Source organism: Phyllobates terribilis, unplaced genomic scaffold, assembly GCF_046119375.1.
Source record: "Phyllobates terribilis strain yellow unplaced genomic scaffold, ASM4611937v1 Scaffold_1__5_contigs__length_1240528914, whole genome shotgun sequence".
In the NCBI taxonomy this organism is placed as follows: Eukaryota; Metazoa; Chordata; class Amphibia; order Anura; family Dendrobatidae; genus Phyllobates; species Phyllobates terribilis.
This window is the reverse complement of record NW_027362761.1, coordinates 237,456,931-237,473,873: the sequence shown is the minus strand read 5'-3', so window position 1 is coordinate 237,473,873 and position 16,943 is coordinate 237,456,931. Positions and strand designations below refer to the sequence as shown.

Sequence of the window (16,943 nt, the reverse complement as noted above, 5' to 3'; positions counted from 1 at the left end):
TCTAGTTAAAATCATCATCGTAGCAATGTACACAATAGTCTTGTTCCTCTAATACAACATTACTGAGCACTCCGCCATAATGTATTTTTATAACAATGTTGTATTTGCCATTACAGGTATTCTGCTGACGTAATACAAAATAACAAAAAATTATAAAAAGGTCAACAAAAACATAATGGAATATATTTTCGAACTAAATGAAGTTCCAACTTAAAAAGTCGTAAAATGTAACCAACCCAACACTATCGAATGACATAAAAACAAAAGGAAAGTTTACTTTTCTTAGACCTTCGGAGTCAGGCTGATGGGATCCAATTCTTAAATACTGCTTTTCTAGCCTACAAACATCTCTCCATTCATACAGTATATCTATGTCTACCATTGTTATACACTATGTAGTATAGAATACCTATTTCCATGCTATATTTGATCTAGTAGGAGCCAGTGTACCGTTGCGCCTACTGGCCCTTGTTACTTATAATTCTCATGAGAAGCTCATCTCTCCGTTTTAAGACTAGATTAGTTGAATCTTGAGCTTGATGCCTATAGTAATGCCATTTCTGTTTAATTATTACCTTGGTGTTAAAATGCAACTAAAGGTACTCTTGGCATTCTCCTGAATCTAATGAAGACCATGTCTCAGCCCTAAATATGGTATATGAAGTGAGAAAAGTCCCCAGAATAAAGTCAAACATATACATAGGGCTCCTTTAACCCCACAAGGGGCAAGAGAGAAACTTTTGGCATCCGCCGGAGTGGTATACTTCTATATATCATTTTTTATTATATAGAAAAGATTGGCATTCTTGTACAGTGGATCATTAAAAAAGTCATATACCATGGTGTATATATCTTTTTTTTACAATTGGAGTACTGGGTGATGTATGCCACTTTACCACTTTGCCACTGCACATTTTATAATTGCCCAGAGATCCCAATGACAGGACTTGCTACACGCATTGCTATTGTTCCTGTCTCTCCAAATGAGCAAACCGATAGCAGACTGTTATCTGCAGTGTCCAGAAAGCCATAGGCCCTTATCTAATGACCTAGGAAACCCTGTATAATTCCAAAAAATAAGAGATAGCCAATAATCCATCATGTTTTTATCTATAACACTCAGAGCCAATCCTGATCCCAGCCTCATTTATACAGTCAGTTATTTTACCTGTATGTTTACTGTTTTCCAGCTATTTTTCTGGCCATTTCAATAATTATTACAGTTATTAGCCAAACAAGACCTATAAGTTGCATCCACCCTAGGGTATGAGATCATCTTACAAGTTAAAAACGTTTAAAGTACATTTTAATCAATAGATCTTGGGATAAAAATAAGTTGTATGTGTATGGGGACCGCTACTCTCAAGAATGGCTGGGTACAGACCCTAGTTGTTGCCATTGGTGGGGGCTGTAAGGGGTATTCTCAACTGCACGGTGGCTCAGTGGTTAGCACTGCAGCCTCGCAACGTTGGGGTCCTGGGTGCAAATCCCACCAAGGACAACATCTGCAAGGAGTTTGTATGTTCTCCCTGTGTTTGTGTGGGTTTCCGCCAGGTTCTCCAGTTTCCCCCCACACTCCAAAGACATACTAATAAGGAATGTAGATTGTGAGCCCCAATGGGGACAGTGATGACAATGCCTGTAAAGCTCTGATATGATATGATGGTGCTACAGTTGAAGCCAGAAGTTTGCATACACTATATAAAAAGACACATACGCATGCTTTTCTCAATATTTGACATGAAATCAGAATAAACCTTTCCCGTTTTAGGTCAATTAGGATTCCCATAATTTGAAATATTTGCCAACTGCCAGAATAATGAGAATAATGTTATTCTTAAGCCACTTTGTTACCATTTTGGCAGTATGCTTCGGGTCATTGTCCATTTAGAAGACCCATTTCCGCCCAAGCTTTAACTTCCTGGCTGATGTCTTGAGATGTTGCTTCAGTATTGCCACATAATCTTCTTTTCTCATGATGCTAACTATTTTGTGAAATGCACCAGTCCCTCCTGCAGCAAAACAACCCCACAACATGATGCTGCCACCCCCGTGTTTCACAGTTGGGATGGTGTTTTTAGTTTTTACAAGTTTATCCCTTTTTCCTCCAAAAGTAACAATGGTCACTATGCCCAAAAAGTTCCAATTTTAGTTTCATCAGGCCACAGGACATGTCTCCAAAACTTAAGGTCTTTGTTCCTGTGTGCATTTGCAAACATTAATCTTATCTTTTGGAGTAATGGCTTCTTCCTGGCAGAGTGGCCTTTTGGCCCATGTTGATACAGTACTCGTTTCACTGTGGATATTGACACAATCTTACCAGCTTCCGCCATCATCTTTACAAGGTCTTTTGCTTTTGTCCTTGGGTTGATATGCACATGTCGGACCAAAGCACATTCATCTCTGGGACACAGAACCCATCTCCTTCCTGAGCGGTATGATGGCTGGACATTCCCATCTTGTTTGTACTTGCGTATAATTGTTTGTACAGATGAACGAGGCACCTTCAGGTATCTTGAATTTGTACCCAAGTCCTCAATTCTCTTCCTAATATCTTGGCTGATTTCTTTAGACTTTCCCATGATGCTACACAAAGAAGGAGTGTGTCTCAGGTGTGCATTAAGATACATCTACAGGTGTGTCTCTAATTAACTCAGATGTTGCCAAAAAAAAGAAGCTTCCAAACACATGACATCATCATATGGGCAGTCCAGAATTGTTTAAAGGCATAGTAATCTTAGTGTATGTAAACTTTTGACTTTGCAGTAAGTAATAAAAATGCCTTAAAACATTCTCTCTCTCATTATTCTGGCATTTGACAAATATTAAAACGTATGGTAATCCTAATTGACCTAAAACGGGAAAGGTTTATTCTGATTTAATGTCAGATATTGAGAAAAACATGCATATGTGTCTTTTTATATAGTGTATGTAAACTCCTGGTTTCAACTGTATGTAAGCATAAATAAATAAGAATTATCTCCAAGATCCCATACCAATATGTAGGAGGTATAATAATATTACCAAATATCTCCAATTAGAAATGTAGTATAGTTCTTCTGATAAGCTATGTCGCTTACTATGTTGCAGTAGCTTAGGTATCCATGGTTACAACCACTCATATAGTGACCGGTTGTTAGTGTTCGTAACCATTGGTAACTAAGCTACAGCAATGCCCTGCACATGGGGTAAATGACATTGCTTATCAGAAGAACTATACAACATTTGTAATTGGAGGTATTTGCTAATATTATTATTACTACACCTACTATATATTGGGATATGATCTTGGAGATGGGAATACCCCTTTACGCTTCTGGATCTTGAAGTAAAGCTAGGCTTTCCTTTATCTGGGGCAAATATTAATGTCACTGCTGAAAGTCAAAGCCGCAAATGAAATCTTTGGTCAAGGCAGAGTGACTTCTTAGCTTCTCCATCTAGCATCCAGCACCCAGGGCACATGGCCAGCCTGCCTCCTCTTAGCTATGCCCCTTCAGATCCCCTTCTCTCACTTTTTTAAACCCTGATTATTTTCCATATTTGTACAGGTCGTCATTTGAAACAAGCAGTATTTGATTGAGCCTTGTATATGAGCCTAACAACAGCTAAAACAAGCATGACAATTACAGTTATACAAAAACACCACTAAAAGAGAGGAGTGACAAGAAGCCAGTCCCGTCACTGTCGGTCACCTTATAGTTGACTCTAATGGTCATCGTTGCCATGGCAGCCATCAACCCTTGTAAAATATACACATTAAAGTGACACAAATATCACATTGTCTGATCTAATGTGTTTTGTGCATGCTTGATAAAATATGCCTGAGGCAGCAGCTTCACCTTTAAGTAAATGATAAGTTTACTTATGACATTCTAGGAAGTTAGTCATTAATGCGCAGCCTATGAGATCAATGTCCTGATAAGTATTCCCAGAGGTATAAACAACAGCAACCAGCTGTGACCCTGGCACTGCCCCTGGCACCAATCAAGGCTAATAACCACATACACTGCATTCTGGGTGAGCTCGGGATCCTCCACCAATCACCAGATCCGCTATCTGGGCACAATAAAAGTCTTATTAATCATTATAGAGATTACATTTAATTCGCATTGAGTCACTTCAGATTATAGCTACAATTCTAGTATCTCTATTATGTAGGGCATTGTCTGATCAGCATTCACAGCTACGATCCTAATGATGGGTTCCCATAGATCCCCTAATAATCATCTTTTACACATGTGGCTATCCTGGAGCAAACCTGTGATCTCTGGTATATTATTAATCAGCAGCGAAATATACAATACGCTCCTTGTACAAGAATATCCATAGTAAAAGCATCAGCATGGTGGGAATGTCTTCAGAGTAGAGGCATTAACAGAGTGGTCCTGGTAATACTGAGGTGACACGGCCTGTGGGATAGATCCAGTCATCACCAGAAGGTTAGGGGTCTGTGGGGACCAGACTGTAAGCAGTGATGTTCAGGTACCAGGGCAAGTGGGGAAGGTGGGTACACTGACAAATATATGTGTAATAGGAGGAGCACAATGACTATGTAGTGATGGTGGAGGGGTATGGTGGGGACAGTAGTGGGTGTGTGTGTAATGTGAAGGGTACATGCACTGATATGTGATGTGGGGTGTAGGAGGCAGAGGGATAGGTGTAGTGATGTACGGTGTATGGAGGGCACGGTGGGTGCAGTAACATTAGGGGTACATGCACTGAGTATATTATGTGGGTGCAGGAGGTAGAGGGATAGGTGATGTAAGATGTGGGGGGATATGGTGGGTACACTGGTGGGTGGGTGTAACCTGAGGGCTAGGTATAGTGATGTAAGGTGTGGGGGGATATGGTGGGTACACTAGTGGGTGTGTGTGTAACCTGTGGATAGGTGTAGTGATGTGAGGTGTGGGGGATATGGTGGGTACACTAGTGGGTGTGTGTGTAACCTGTGGATAGGTGTAGTGATGTGAGGTGTGGGGGATATGGTGGGCACACTGGTGGGTGGGTATAACCTGAGGGGTAGGTGTAGTGATGTGAGGTGTGGGGGATATGGTGGGCACACTGGTGGGTGGGTATAACCTGAGGGGTAGGTGTAGTGATGTGAGGTGTGGGGGGATATGGTGGGCACACTGGTGGGTGGGTATAACCTGAGGGGTAGGTGTAGTGATGTGAGGTGTGGGGGATATGGTGGGCACACTGGTGGGTGGGTGTAACATGAGGGGTAGGTGTAGTGATGTGAGGTGTGGGGGGATATGGTGGGCACACTAGTGCGTGTGTGTGTAACCTGTGGATAGGTGTAGTGATGTGAGGTGTGGGGGGATATGGTGGGTACACTGGTGGGTGGGTATAACCTGAGGGGTAGGTGTAGTGATGTGAGGTGTGGGGGGATATGGTGGGCACACTGGTGGGTGGGTATAACCTGAGGGGTAGGTGTAGTGATGTGAGGTGTGGGGGATATGGTGGGCACACTGGTGGGTGGGTGTAACCTGAGGGCTAGGTGTAGTGATGTGAGGTGTGGGGGGATATGGTGGGCACACTGGTGGGTGGGTATAACCTGAGGGGTAGGTGTAGTGATGTGAGGTGTGGGGGGATATGGTGGGCACACTGGTGGGTGGGTATAACCTGAGGGGTAGGTGTAGTGATGTGAGGTGTGGGGGATATGGTGGGCACACTGGTGGGTGGGTGTAACCTGAGGGCTAGGTGTAGTGATGTGAGGTGTGGGGGGATATGGTGGGCACACTGGTGGGTGGGTATAACCTGAGGGGTAGGTGTAGTGATGTGAGGTGTGGGGGATATGGTGGGCACACTGGTGGGTGGGTATAACCTGAGGGGTAGGTGTAGTGATGTGAGGTGTGGGGGATATGGTGGGCACACTGGTGGGAGGGTGTAACCTGAGGGCTAGGTGTAGTGATGTGAGGTGTGGGGGATATGGTGGGCACACTGGTGGGTGGGTGTAACCTGAGGGGTAGGTGTAGTGATGTGAGGTGTGGGGGATATGGTGGGCACACTGGTGGGTGGGTATAACCTGAGGGGTAGGTGTAGTGATGTGAGGTGTGGGGGATATGGTGGGCACACTGGTGGGTGGGTGTAACCTGAGGGGTAGGTGTAGTGATGTGAGGTGTGGGGGATATGGTGGGCACACTGGTGGGTGGGTATAACCTGAGGGGTAGGTGTAGTGATGTGAGGTGTGGGGGATATGGTGGGCACACTGGTGGGTGGGTATAACCTGAGGGGTAGGTGTAGTGATGTGAGGTGTGGGGGATATGGTGGGCACACTGGTGGGAGGGTGTAACCTGAGGGCTAGGTGTAGTGATGTGAGGTGTTGGGGATATGGTGGGCACACTGGTGGGTGGGTATAACCTGAGGGGTAGGTGTAGTGATGTGAGGTGTGGGGGATATGGTGGGCACACTGGTGGGTGGGTGTAACCTGAGGGGTAGGTGTAGTGATGTGAGGTGTGGGGGATATGGTGGGCACACTGGTGGGTGGGTATAACCTGAGGGGAAGGTGTAGTGATGTGAGGTGTGGGGGATATGGTGGGCACACTGGTGGGTGGGTGTAACCTGAGGGGTAGGTGTAGTGATGTGAGGTGTGGGGGATATGGTGGGCACACTGGTGGGTGGGTATAACCTGAGGGGTAGGTGTAGTGATGTGAGGTGTGGGGGATATGGTGGGCACACTGGTGGGTGGGTATAACCTGAGGGGTAGGTGTAGTGATGTGAGGTGTGGGGGATATGGTGGGCACACTGGTGGGTGGGTGTAACCTGAGGGGTAGGTGTAGTGATGTGAGGTGTGGGGGATATGGTGGGCACACTGGTGGGTGGGTATAACCTGAGGGGTAGGTGTAGTGATGTGAGGTGTGGGGGATATGGTGGGCACACTGGTGGGTGGGTGTAACCTGAGGGGTAGGTGTAGTGATGTGAGGTGTGGGGGATATGGTGGGCACACTGGTGGGTGGGTATAACCTGAGGGGTAGGTGTAGTGATGTGAGGTGTGGGGGATATGGTGGGCACACTGGTGGGTGGGTGTAACCTGAGGGGTAGGTGTAGTGATGTGAGGTGTGGGGGATATGGTGGGCACACTGGTGGGTGGGTATAACCTGAGGGGTAGGTGTAGTGATGTGAGGTGTGGGGGATATGGTGGGCACACTGGTGGGTGGGTATAACCTGAGGGGTAGGTGTAGTGATGTGAGGTGTTGGGGATATGGTGGGCACACTGGTGGGTGGGTGTAACCTGAGGGGTAGGTGTAGTGATGTGAGGTGTGGGGGATATGGTGGGCACACTGGTGGGTGGGTATAACCTGAGGGGAAGGTGTAGTGATGTGAGGTGTGGGGGATATGGTGGGCACACTGGTGGGTGGGTGTAACCTGAGGGGTAGGTGTAGTGATGTGAGGTGTGGGGGATATGGTGGGCACACTGGTGGGTGGGTATAACCTGAGGGGTAGGTGTAGTGATGTGAGGTGTGGGGGATATGGTGGGCACACTGGTGGGTGGGTATAACCTGAGGGGTAGGTGTAGTGATGTGAGGTGTGGGGGATATGGTGGGCACACTGGTGGGTGGGTGTAACCTGAGGGGTAGGTGTAGTGATGTGAGGTGTGGGGGATATGGTGGGCACACTGGTGGGTGGGTATAACCTGAGGGGTAGGTGTAGTGATGTGAGGTGTGGGGGATATGGTGGGCACACTGGTGGGTGGGTGTAACCTGAGGGGTAGGTGTAGTGATGTGAGGTGTGGGGGATATGGTGGGCACACTGGTGGGTGGGTATAACCTGAGGGGTAGGTGTAGTGATGTGAGGTGTGGGGGATATGGTGGGCACACTGGTGGGTGGGTGTAACCTGAGGGGTAGGTGTAGTGATGTGAGGTGTGGGGGATATGGTGGGCACACTGGTGGGTGGGTATAACCTGAGGGGTAGGTGTAGTGATGTGAGGTGTGGGGGATATGGTGGGCACACTGGTGGGTGGGTATAACCTGAGGGGTAGGTGTAGTGATGTGAGGTGTTGGGGATATGGTGGGCACACTGGTGGGTGGGTGTAACCTGAGGGGTAGGTGTAGTGATGTGAGGTGTGGGGGATATGGTGGGCACACTGGTGGGTGGGTGTAACCTGAGGGGTAGGTGTAGTGATGTGAGGTGTGGGGGATATGGTGGGCACACTGGTGGGTGGGTGTAACCTGAGGGCTAGGGGTAGTCCTGACAGGGGTCGGGTCACACTCACTGCTCCTCGAAGCCTTCTGCTGCCCTCGGCTGCTCCTGGGACTGGAGAGACGGCGCACAGAGATCTGCCCGTGTAGCTGAGAGCCGGGAGGAGGGGGCAAGGTACAGAAACAACAGGATTTCGAAAGAAGACAAGATCACTCAGCGAATTCTGAGAGTTGTGGAGAAAGCATTTCTTATCAGTGGGGGGAGGTGGATGGAGACAGCGGGGGGCAGGGAGCACTCGGGAGAGGAAGGTGAGGAGGAAAGTGTCCGTGATGCTGCGACCCCCAGGAGCCCCGCACCCTGCATAGTGACCAGGGTGGGGGGTTTCCAGCCAGTGCCCTGCCCTCTCCAGCCTGGGAAAGCCTCTTATATTACTGGTAAATCTCCTAGAGAATGCGACCCCATAGCCTCCTTTATGGACAGTAATGCTGCCATACACACGGGGGACATTAGCCCTACACTACACACGGGGGCTCAGGAAGATAGCAGAAGTGTATATATATATATAGCGCCATCATATTCCATAGCGCTTTACAGACATTATCAGCACTGTCCCCATTGGGACTCACAATCTAGATTCCCTATCAGTATGTCTTTGGAGGAAACCCACAAACACTAGGAGAACATACAATGTGCAGTTCTATGGAAACCCTAAAATAAAGTATGCAGAGACTAGATAGGTATTGTCTATTGCGTCTAACATCTGTAGCATCTCTGTCTACGGGTCTTAGGCCAGTTTCATGCTGCGTTCTTGTCCACAGTCAGTGGCCCCATCAAGGTTTGAGTTCGAACCCCCCGCAGCAAAAATGGAATTCGGGCGTATAAGCCTCCAGTAGGCATATATGCCCGAAAATAATGCATTACTGAGCACACGGTGACTCTGTCGGCACTGTCATAGTCAATGGCCCCATTGGCGCATATGCCCGAATCCCGATTTGCTGGAGGTTCAGATACAAGGCCACTGAACGTGGGCAAGAACACAGTATGATAGCACCCTTACCCATATCACAACCTGGGGATGCTCACTGACCATCGCTCTATGTAAATGGGACTTTATGACTAGAAATGTGATGAAAGTTATGCTAATCCTATAATTAGCATCAGAAGAGCCACTAATGTCATCCAGGTATGTATGGAAATATTTCTGGACCTCTGTAAGTTTGTAAGTTGCTACATTGAAAAACACTACAGGCAGCCTCTCCTGGGCACAGATGACTGATAACTGGGAACAATAGATCGCATTAAAGTGCACAACAAAAATGTATAGGCTTTACACATTTTTCTTACCCCTTGATCTGGTCATTAAATGTATTTTAGGCTCAGTCATACATGCATATACTGTTGAAACCAGACGTTTACATACACTATATAAAAAGACACATATGAATGTTTTTTCTCAATATCTGACTTGAAATCAGAATAAGGCTGTGTGCCCACGATGTGTTTTTAATGCATTTCCGCAGCGTTTTTGCAGCTGCGGAAACGCATTAAAAACGCATGGCAGAAGGGCAGCAATGTTACCCAATGATAATCCGCATGTGCTGTGCACATGCTGCGGAAATTTCCGCTGCGGATTAACATTGCGGAAAAAAATGCAGCACTACCAATTATTTTGCGGAAGCGCTGCGTTGTCGCAGTGTCATCAAGAAGTTTAAAGCCCATGGCACTGTGGCTAACCTCCCTAGATGTGGACGGAAAAGAAAAATTGACGAGAGATTTCAACGCAAGATTGTGCGGATGGTGGATAAAGAACCTCGACTAACATCCAAACAAGTTCAAGCTGCCCTGCAGTCCGAGGGTACAACAGTGTCAACCCTTACTATCCGTCGGCGTCTGAATGAAAAGGGACTGTATGGTAGGATACCCAGGAAGACCCCACTTCCCGAGACATAAAGAAGCCAGGCTGGAGTTTGCCAAAACTTACCTGAGAAAGCCTAAAACGTTTTGGAAGAATGTTCTCTGGTCAGATGAGACAAAAGTAGAGCTTTTTGGGAAAAAGCATCAACATAGAGTGTACAGGAAAAAAAAAGAGGCATTCAAAGAAAAGAACATGGTCCCTACAGTCAAACATGACGGAGGTTCCCTGATGTTTTGGGGTTGCTTTGCTGCCTCTGGCACTGGACTGCTTGACCGTGTGCATGGCATTATGAAGTCTGAAGACTAACAACAAATTTTGCAGCATAATGTAGGGCCCAGTGTGAGAAAGCTGGGTCTCCCTCAGAGGTCATGGGTCTTCCAGCAGGACAATGACCAAAAACACGCTTCCAAAAGCACTATAAAATGGTTTGAGAGAAAGCACTGGAGACTTCTACGGTGGCCAGCAATGAGTCCAGACCTGAATCCCATAGAACACCTGTGGAGAGATCTCAAAATGGCAGTTTGGAGAAGGCACCCTTCAAATATCAGGGACCTGGAGCAGTTTGCCAAAGAAGAATGGTCTACAATTCCAGACAAAACTGGTGTAGCTGATCCAGGTTTGTAGGTCGCCTTGCTCGCACCTGCTTTTTCAGCTTTGCCCATAAATTTTCAATAGGATTGAGATCAAGGATTTGTGATGGCCACTCCAAAACGTTGACTTTGTTATCCTTAAGCCACTTTGTTACCATTTTGGCAGTATGCTTTGGGTCATTGTCCATTTGGAAGACCCATTTCCACCCAAGCTTTAACTTTCTGGCTGATGTCTTGAGATGTTGCTTCAGTATTGCCACATAATCTTCTTTTCTCATGATGCTAACTATTTTGTGAAGTGCACCAGTCTGTCCTGCAGCAAAACAACCCACAACATGATGCTGCCACCCCCGTGTTTCACAGTTGGGATGGTGTTTTTAGGTTTTCAAGCCTCTCCCTTTTTCCTCCAAACGTAATGATGGTCATTATGCCCAAAAAGTTCAATTTCAGTTTCATCAGACCACAGGACATGTCCCCAAAAATTAAGGTCTTTGTTCCTGTGTGCATTTGCAAACATTAATCTGGCTTTTTTATGTTTCTTTTGGAGTAATGGCTTCTTCCTGGCAGAGTGGCCTTTCAGCCCATGTTGATACAGTACTCGTTTCACTGTGAATATTGACACAATCTTACCAGCTTTTGCCATCATCTTCACAAGGTCTTTTGTTTTTTTCCTTGGGTTGATATGCACATGTTGGACCAAAGCACGTTCATCTCTGGGACACAGAACCCATCTCCTTCCTGAGCGGTATGATGGCTGGACATTCCCATCTTGTTTGTACTTGCGTATAATTGCTTGTACAGATGAACGAGGCACTTCAGCTATCTTGAAATTGTACCCAAGGATGAGCCAGACTTGTGCAAGTCCACCATTCTCTTCCTGACATCTTGGCTGATTTCTTTAGACTTTCCCATGATGCTACACAAAGAAGCAGTGTGTTTCAGGTGTGCATTAAAATACATCCACAGGTGTGTCTCCAATTAACTCAGATGTTGCCAAAAAACCTATCAGAAGCTTCCAAACACATGACATCATCATATGGGCAGTCCAGAATTGTTTAACCCCTTTAAAGCCAAGGGTGTACTAATACGTATCTGCGCCCTGGGACTTAAGAGCCTGATACGTATTAGTACGCCCTGTTGAATTTGCCCACACACAGGCTGTACGGGCGCGATCGCCGCCGGTGCTATGTGCTGTGAGCGGTCTCGCACCGCTCCCGACACATTAACTGCCGCAATGCTGCGATCGAAGTCGATTGCAACATTGCGGAGGTAAGCTCTGATATTCACCTCTTCCCCACCGTCCCGCACTGTCTGAGGCCGGGTTCTGTGGTTGTCATGGTGACACGGATGTTGTCATGACAACATCTGGGTCACCAGACAGCAGGAAGATACTTTGATCATGCGCAGTGCATGACCAAAGTATCTTCTGCATCTGCAGCACTGACAGCCTTGTATAGCACAGGGATGGTGCTCCATCCCTATGCTATACAGGCGATCAGAGTGAAAAAAAAGTGAAAGTCCCATAGTGGGACAAAGTTTAAAAGTAAAAAAAGTGTTAAAAAATGAAGAAAAAAATTGTAAAAATATAAAAAAAAAAGAAAAAAAGAATCCACCAAAAGTAAAAATAAAATGTACCCATCAATAAATATTATTATGAACAAAACAAAACAATAGAAGTACACATATTTGGTATCGCCGCGTCCAGAACGACCTGACCTATAAAACTGTCCCACTAGTTAACCCCTTTAGTGAACAAGATAAAAAATAAAAATAAAAAACGAAGCAAAAAACGATGCTTTATCACCATACCGCCAAACAAAAAATGGAATAAAACACGATCAAAAGGACAAATATAAATAAAAATGGTACCGCTGAAAACATCATCTTGTCCCGCAGAAAACAAGCCACAATACCGCTCCATCAGCCGAAAAATAAAAAAGTTATAGCTCTCAGAATAAAGCGATGCAAAAAATAATTTTTTCTTTAAAATAGCTTTTATTGTGTAAAAGCGCCAAAACATAGAAAAATGATATAAATGTGGTACCGCTGTAAACGTACTGACCCGAAGAATAAAGCTACCTTATCAATTTTACCACACGCGGAACAGCATAAATAAATGTAAAAAAAAACAATTCCCGAATTGTTGGTTTTTGTTTATTCTGCCTCCCAAAAATCGGAATAGAAAGCGATCAAAAAATGTCACATGCCTGAAAATGGCACCAATAAAAATGTCAACTTGTCCCGCAAAAAACAAGCCATCACATGACTCTGTCGGCCAAAATATTGAAAAATTATAGCTCTCAAAATATGGCGATGCAAAAAACAGATTTTGCAAAAAAGTATGTGGCAGCAGTCAATCATAAAAACCCGATTTGAATCTGGTATCGCTGTAATTGCACCGACCCGAAGGATAAAGTCGTCTAATCACTTATACCGCACGAGGAACGGCGTAAAAAATAAACTCTAGGGTTAGGGTTGTGCTAGGGTTAGGGTTGTGCTAGGGTTGGGATTTTTTTCAAAACTAAAAAAAAAAAAGATGACGATATGACGACTGGTGTTGAGCGCAAGTGCTCGCTACTTGAGTTTGCATCGGGTGCTCGGGTATGCACTGAGTATTGCGGGTGCTTGAGTGACATGCTCGAGTCTCCGCCCCATAGGCTTTGCAGCCAAAAAACCTTTCGGGGATTGCCTGCCATGCACGAGCGATCCCCACATGTTTTTTTTGGGTGTCTAACAACCGTGAAACATGCGGGCGGGGACTCGAGCATGTCACTTGAGCACCAAAGATACTTGGTGCATACCTGAGTACCCGATGCAAACTCAAGTAGCTAGCACTTGAGCTCAAGACTAATGACAACTTATTCAATATGATGACCTAATATTATCAAATTCTGTGTTGTACCTCTGGGTTAAAAATGTTCACTATACGCCTTGATAAAATCCTGGAGGGGTGTAGTTTCCACAATGGGGTCACTTGTGGGGGGTTTCCACTATTTAGGCACATCAGTGGCTCTCCAAACGCGACATGGCGTCCGCTTTCAATTCCAGCCAATTTTGCGTTGAAAAAGTCACCCAGTGCTCCTTCCCTTCTGAACTCTGCCGTGCGCCCAAACACTGTATTTTCCCCACATATGGGGTGTTGGCATACTCAGGAGAAATTGCACAAAAATTTTTGGGTTCCATTTTTGTCCTCTTACCCTTGTGAAAATAAAAAAATTGGGGCTAAAACATAATTTTTGTGGAAAAAGTTAGATTTTTTTATTTTCACTGCTCCATGTTATAAACTTCTGTAAAGCACTTGGGGGTTCAGGGTGCTCACCACACATCTAGATAAGTTCCCTGAGGGGTCTAGTTTCCAAAATGGTGTCACCTGTGGGGGGTTTCCACTGTTTAGGCACATCAGGGGCTTCCCAAGCGCAACATGGTGTCCGCTAATTATTCAAGCAAATTTTACAATCAAAAAGTCAAATGGCGCTCCCTCCCTTCCGAACCCTGCCGTGCACCCAAACAGTGGTTTTCCCCCACATATGGGGTCTCTGCTTACTCAGGAGAACTTGCACAACATACTGCATAGTGCAATTTCTCCTGTTACCCTTATGAAAATGCAAAATTGGGGGCTGAAAAACATTTTTGTGGGAAAAATGTGAAAATTTTATTTTTACTGCTCAATGTTATAAACTTCTATGAAGCACCTGGAGGTTTAAGGTGCTCACCACAAATCTAGATAAGTTCCCTGAGGGGTCTAGTTTCCAAAATGGTGTCAGTTGTGGGGGGTTTTCACTGTTTAGGCACATCAGGGGCTCCCCAAACACAACATTGCGTCCGCTAATTATTCAAGCAAATTTTACATTAAAAAAGTCAAATGACGCTCCTTCCCTTCTGAACCCTGCCGTGCGCCCAAACAGTGGTTTTCCCTCACATATGGGGTATCTGCGTGCTCAGGGGAAATTGCACAACAAATTTTGGGGTCCATTTTTTCCTGTTACCCCTGCAAAAATAAAAAAAATTGGGTCTAAAGTAACATTTTTGTGAAAAAAGTTAAATGTTAATTTTTTTCTTCCACATTCCAAAAATTCCTGTGATGCACCTGAAGGGTTAATAAACTTCTTGAATGTGGTTTTGAGCACCTTGAGGAGTGCAGTTTTTAGAATGGTGTCACTTTTGGGTATTTTCTGTCATAAAGACCCCTCAGAGTGACTTCAAATGTGATGTGGTCCCTAAAAAAAATGGTTTTGTAAATTTTGTTGTAAAAATGAGAAATCGCTGGTCAACTTTTAACCCTTATAGCTCCCTAATAAAAAAAAAATGTTGGTTCCAAAATTGTGCTAATGTAAAGTAGACATGTGGGAAATGTTATTTATTAACTCTTTTGTGTGACATATCTCTCTGATTTAAGGGCATAAAAATTTAAATTTTGAAAGTTGCAAAATCTTCAAAATTTTCACCAAATTTCTGTTTTTTTCACAAATAAACGCAAGTGATATCGAAGAAATTTTACCACAATCATGAAGTACAATATGTCACGAAAAAACAGTCTCAGAATCAGGGGGATCCGTTGAAGCGTTCCAGAGTAATTACCTCATAAAGTGAAAGTGGTCAGAATAGTAAAATTTGGCCTGGTCATTAACGTGCAAACCACCTTGGGTAGTAAAGGGGTTAAAAGCATTGTAATCTTAGTGTATGTAAACTTTTGACTTTGCAGTAAGTAATAAAAAAGCCTTAAAACATTCTCTCTCATTATTCTGGCATTTGGCAAATATTAAAAATGATGGTAATCCTAATTGATCCTAAAAGATTATTATTATTAGAATTGACCTAAAACGGGAAAGGTTTATTCTGATATCATGTAATATATTGAGAAAAACATGTATATGTGTCTTTTTATATAGTGTATGTAAACTTCTGGTTTTAACTGTACATTCCTATGGGGAGGTGGGCAGACATCTGTGACCCTGCACATAACTTAGGTTACATATTAAAAGGGAAAAAATAACCCTTTCGTAATCAGATGCCCAAGTGGTTCATACGCATAGATCATTGGTACTAACCAGGAGATACAGGATCTATTTATGGTGCATAGATAATTAATCGGTCCTTGTAACCAAGGCCGGCAATCATCAATTTGTCTGGTGATCAGATCTTTTTATGCCTGCAAAAAAAACATGGTAATCGGCAGTGCATTGTCCCATGTAAACAGGAGATGTACTGCTGATAACAGGATGTTTTATGGGGACAGAACAGTCGTATTGATGATCATTCAGTCTCCATTATTGTTCATCGTCCTATATAAGCAGATCAGTAAACTAGCGGTTGTGTATAATCGATCAGACCTCGTTAAGGTGCACTGATTGGCTGAAATCGGCACATTTATATGCACCATTATTTCAGTCTGACATGTACGGGTGACTTTAGTGCCCCTTTAATGCATAAGACGAAAACAAAGACAGTTCATAGTCCAAAGACTACATGAGATACACACTGATATGTGTCACACGACAACAAGTGTGAAGTGGTGCAAACAGTTGTGCGACATTGATAGAGCTCCGATTTGTGTGTAAAGGAACAGGCGAATCACAGCACGTGACTTACATTGAAGTCTATGATGGCAAAGTCGCCTGCGACGCAGACCGCAGTGCGACGCCACTGACATTGTTTGCAATGCGTCATGCAGCCCTAGACAGTCTGAGGAGAAGCGGAGCCCAGGAATAAAGTGCACTGCTCCTTCTCTGTAGGTCTGGCCTTACATTGCCCGGGACACGAGGGATGACTTACCCTACCTGTTTACAGCTTCTACATTCCTCTCGGTCTCCGAGCTGTCATATTAAGTCAGAAGTGGGAAGTCCTGTTCTTCATATAGAATGAAAAACAAGAAGTTTCTCTACATAGGGAGGATGTAACGAAAAAAAATGGGAGTTCTGCCGGGTAGAAAGGCATTGTTTGTGGGATGGTCAATGAATTAATAATGATGTGCTGAGTAAACAGGGCTGTCCTAGCAACCACAGGAAGACGGAGAGGAGCTTTACATTGCTGGCTCGGACTGAACGTCCTGTGTTGTGTGCAGCCTGTCCTCCACTAGTATGATCAGGTTGTCATTTACTTTCCCCCATGCTTCACCCTATAATCCAGCCACGTTCTCTATCTGCTCTAATAGGGAATCTATCTAACCAGCCCACTCCATTAGCTACAGCTGAGAGCGGCGTATAACACGCTCTGGAATAACGTAGGTGAAAGCAATAATGCTCTAGCTGATTGGAATATGCACCTTAGGACTTGTCAGTGCCGACGACCATCGTCTATT

At 44.8% G+C, this 16,943-nt stretch overlaps 1 protein-coding gene across 2 annotated transcripts in view; it reads right to left on the bottom strand.

Annotated features, from left to right (window-relative positions):
- LOC141255692 (Y+L amino acid transporter 2-like) overlaps positions 1-16,557 on the bottom strand; it is a 76,018-nt gene extending 59,461 nt beyond the window's left edge. The window contains exon 1 of one of the 2 annotated variants that reach the window (XM_073671117.1): positions 16,423-16,557. The gene's annotated coding sequence lies outside the window, so the exon portion shown is untranslated. Of the gene's footprint in view, positions 1-8,213; positions 8,359-16,422 lie in introns of those variants that run through there. The other variant, XM_073671116.1, reaches the window with a different exon arrangement.
- Positions 16,558-16,943: the final 386 nt, after the last annotated feature.